The sequence below is a fragment of the Oryza glaberrima genome, chromosome 3 (genome assembly GCF_000147395.1).
Source record: "Oryza glaberrima chromosome 3, OglaRS2, whole genome shotgun sequence".
NCBI lineage: Eukaryota > Viridiplantae > Streptophyta > Magnoliopsida > Poales > Poaceae > Oryza > Oryza glaberrima.
This window is the reverse complement of record NC_068328.1, coordinates 21516128-21520737: the sequence shown is the minus strand read 5'-3', so window position 1 is coordinate 21520737 and position 4610 is coordinate 21516128. Positions and strand designations below refer to the sequence as shown.

The window sequence follows — 4610 nt, the reverse complement described above, 5'->3', positions numbered from 1 at the left end:
TACAGTGAACTGTTTGAGGAAATTTTGGCGGGCTAAAAATATTGGCAGGCCGAGCAAAGCTCCAAGGCGTGGAAATTTTCGTGGGCCCAACATCCCGTCGCACATGATTCCTCATCGTGTCGCACTCCCACTCCCGTCGCACCGCACCCGATTCCTCATCCGCGATGTCTCCACACGCACCGCCACACGCTGCACGCTGCCGTCGACTCCACCGGCCGGCCGCCACTGTTGTTGCCTCCTCCCCACCTCCGACTTGACCCACACGCCGCCGTCGACTCCGCCCGCCGGCTTCCGCTGTCGGCATATCGCTGCCCAACGCCTCCCTATCGCCGCCGCAGCCGCACTCTCTCCCTGACGAGCTCCATTCCTCTATGCGGCCACTGATTCCTCCTCCTATGCCCGACGCCTCCGCACCAAACCCTCGACTCCACACATTTAGACAGGGGCGTAGCCAAGAGGTAGTCCCGGTGGGCTCGGGACTACCAGAATTCGGCCCAGAGACCTCACCTCCCAAAAAAATTAGGCCCAAAAGCCTGTTTAGCCCAAACAGCCCAGAAATATTAGGGTTGGAGGGGTTCCAGTCCACCACCACCAGGCGCGCCTCCACCCTCCACTTCTCCACGCCGCCACTGTCCAGGGCCGCGCGTCGAGCCTCCCCGTCGTCCGCGCCGGCGCTGCGCCATCCCAGCCGTCCGCTCTGTCCCCGCTTTCCTCGCCGGCGCCGCTCCGTCCCAGCGGTCCGCGCCGTCGTCCGCGCTGGAGCCATCGACGCCCATGGGCGGTGGGTCCGTCTTCCGCGTCGGCGCCGCTCCAAGCCGCCAAGCGGGGGCCGGCGACGAAGCGACGCTGCGACGGCAACTCCTCATGTCCTCCATACTCCAGTCCTCCTCGCCTCCTCGGGTCACCGCTTCGCCGGACTCTGGCCGCCGGTTGCGGGTTGCCGGCTTGGTGGCTTGGCGCGGCTTGCCGCAGCGCCGCCGCTCGCCTCCTGCTTAATTGGCTGCTCCACGTCTCCACTGATCCGGCGCTCCACCATTTAGCTCAGGTAACGAACAGATCAACAAAACACTAGAACAGCTGCCTAAATCAATTTGTAATTAGAGATCAGTGAATATGTGAATAAGAATAACTGAATATGCAATTTATAAATTCTTACTAATGTGTGCTATTATTTGTAGGATTGGTAAAACATGAAGAGGAACGGAGATCAAGGAATCGGCTCGGATATCCACTTGTTCAGGTAAAAAATCTCCCGGTTATACCAGATCCATGATTTATTTCTTCTGAAATGAGTGAATGTATGCATGTATGTATGGATTGTTTCATGTGTTAAATTATAAGTGAATGAATGGACAAAATAAACAAGGAGAAAATAGAGAAACGAGAAATTATCTACCTGCTTGGCTGTGACTGTTAGTTCATATGCCTTGTCAGTCTGTCATTCTTCTTCCTAGTAGTACCATGATACACATGATACACTTATTATTATCGTCCTGCTCACAAAAATTGCAGAGTTCATCATCAAGGATAGACAATTAGAGGCCTTGGATAGCATTGCAATGTCAATGTTGCATATGCAGCAGCACTGTGCAAACCAACTTTTTTTTTTATGTGGAGGAATCTTGCCACTGAGCCTGTTTGGTCAGTTATATTGTTGACATGTGTGAGAAACAGCTATATTGTTGAGCCTGTTTGATCAAATATTTATTTTAAGTGACATTATAATCTATTTCCAAGTTTGAACTATTTGGCTTTATGGTGCAGTTTAGTCGTCCACTACCGATTTTGCTGCAATCAACCTAGATATCATCCAAGGTGTACGTTGCTTTGCTGAGCATCTACCGAACAGAGGTCCCGAACAACAAATGTACAACAGTTAGTTTCCTCCCACTTGCCATGAGTACTATGCTAAAATGCTGAAATGTTATATCCTCATGTTATATTTGTCTTGCGCAATGTTTTTTTATCTTTTCCCCATGGGTACACTGGTGAGTACTTGTACTTCACGCATAGAAAACACCACTCAAACACAAACTAATTTAAGTGGCCTCTAAAATTTGATTGTCAATACCAGCTATGGATAGGTGATGGATGTACCTTCCTAGGCACAATTTAACCGGACAATGAAATTGAACATGTAGACCAATGTCCTGATTTAGGTGGTGGCACAGACATTACTATTGATCCAGCATATGTTTCTCCTGCTAGATCAGGTATAGATGGAATAGTAGTTTTTAATGCAAATGAAAAGATAGCCATTTCACCCTCTTCTCAGACACAATCTTTTATTTTTCTGTTTTTTTTTACAGAATTGCTAGGTTTTTGTTAGAACTGCTATTAGAAAAATTGAGTCACTTGGTGAGGAAGTGGAAAAGTTGACTGAATTACTTGCTAATTCTCGAGATGGACGACAATGTCAATCCCTAAGTCATGTCAAATTCTGCAACAACTTAAATGAGGCAAATAATGCGATGTATACAGTTCTATTCTAAATGATCAGTGCTTGTTTCCGTTTCATTACTTTTGGCCAACAATTTGTATTGGTTGAACAGGAGAGTGCAAATGGCTAGCTTTTTGTTAGAGCTACTGATGCTATCCTGGACATGAAGAGTTGCATGTTGAAGGTGGTCGCTTGTTGGTTGAATTATTTCATCTACAGAAGTACAGATCGGTGGACCATCGTCATACAAGAGTCTTGGAAACTTTTGCTAATTAAATAGACTTCTTTTGTATAAATGCAAAGACAATGTACTCGTATATATGTACACTGATGCAAGTGTTTGCCCACTCTGCTGTGCTGGATATAACTACTTTTGATCTTGTGGAATCTTAAAGTCAGTATGTTTTTTTCATGCAACTTAAAGTCATTATGTTAAACCTGAGTTGTTGAATGCAGTGGCGAAGCCACCGTAGGGGCCAGGAGGGCCAACACCCCTAACCCCTATGTGACCTCCCCTCCCCTCTCTTCTCCCATGGATAATTAGCCCTTATAATCTAGCTATTAATTACATCATTAGTTGCAGATGAGACTAGCTATATAGAATAACTGCCTAGCTATATATATAGGACTTATGAAATGACTTAGTTAACTGATTTATCATTTTAAAAATGATTGCAAGACTCCGATTAAAATAATGGAACAAACTGTTTAAATTGGCAAATTATGATCTATGGGTTCTCATTCTCTCTTCTAGCTAATCGCTATAACATGTATGATGTCGAGTTAACGATCATACATCAACGCTACAATATCACTGTTCATTGAACCTTAAGTGAGTTACCACATCTCGTAGATGGCACCCCCCATCTCTAAATCCTGGCTTCGCCACTGGTTGAATGCACGTTGAAAGTCTATGGAGTCTTGAATTGCTGGATGTGTGTTGAATGTCTATGGAGTTTGTACTGATTCTGTGGGCTGATTTAGTACCGATCTGAATTTGTGTACATTGGACCCGTTGTACTGATTTGGTCCGAAACAACCAAGTGCCGGTAAAACTACTAACTGTCAGACTATATGCCAGGGATGCTCTAAGCATCAAGGGCAGTTAATTGCCACGGATACAACTATATGCCGGGAATACTCTAGTGATTCTAGGGCAGTTAATTGCCAGGAAAAAAAATATCTGCCGGGAATTCTCTTTTGCTACAGGACTTTATAGGGCGGTTTTTAAGTGCCGGGAATAGTTTTCCCGGCAGATGAATTGCCATTCAATGCACTTATCTAGGTCATGTTGTAGTGATACTAGGTTGCGCCGAGCCGTCTGGAGCTTGTTACCCATCTCCATCCTTAAAAGAGCTGATCCCAGGATCATCAGCAATCACCTTTATTTTGTATTTCTGAACAAGTGTTCCCTTGCGGGTCTACATGAATGAGTTCAAGAACTGATCCCGTGCTTGCTGCAACATTGTTTCAAACTCTTTCTTCTGCTCGGGCGTGAATTTTTCTGGATCGATCGGCACGACGTTTTCTTCATTAACGTCAGTCAATCCTAACTTCAGCATCTTTTCCTTAATAGAGCCTGGCTAGATGGTGGTGGTGGTTGTTTTTCGGCCATGAGGAAGAACTGTCGGCTGACTTCTTACTGGTCCCACGGGCGTGCCAAAAGCGTGTTGACAGAAAACACGAGGCCTGGGAGATCTGCTTAACTCCAGTGCAGGTCCAAAGCTCGCCTTCGGGTGTACTAGCGTGCCAGTTGATTTGATCCTGTAATCAACAAGAAATAGAAGCAAAGAAACCGCGGTTAAATCTATAAATGATAGCCGATCGGCTAGGTGCCGATGACATATCATTTATCCCTGAGCCGATATCATATATGAATCGATCGGCAATTGTAAATAGATAATAAAGAACTAAATCTATTCGATCGGCTGTAGATATTTCCAATATACAGTTCTTATATCGATATATACTTAAATCAAGTGATTGGGATTGATCGGTCACCATGCCGAGACAGTATAAATCACTTAGGTCGAAATATATATTAATAACAGGACTATATATGTTATAGCATAGCCGATCAGATAGACCTAGCATGTATCGGCTAATACTCCGATACAACTCTATATCAGGATATTAAAATAGGTATAATATATCAAACAAAGGCCTAATA

At 44.9% G+C, this 4610-nt stretch overlaps 1 long non-coding RNA gene across 2 annotated transcripts; it reads left to right on the top strand.

Annotated features, from left to right (window-relative positions):
• Nucleotides 1-319: 319 nt before the first annotated feature.
• On the top strand, nt 320-3413 carry LOC127765633 (uncharacterized). 2 transcript variants are annotated; one of them, XR_008016134.1, is made up of 4 exons: nt 320-1045; nt 1179-1240; nt 1765-1875; nt 2553-3413. It is a non-coding gene; the product is annotated as an uncharacterized LOC127765633 (long non-coding RNA). The 2 variants fall into 2 exon arrangements; XR_008016133.1 differs by having other exon boundaries at nt 325-1045; nt 1765-1867; nt 2553-3409.
• The last annotated feature ends 1197 nt before the right edge of the window (nt 3414-4610 follow it).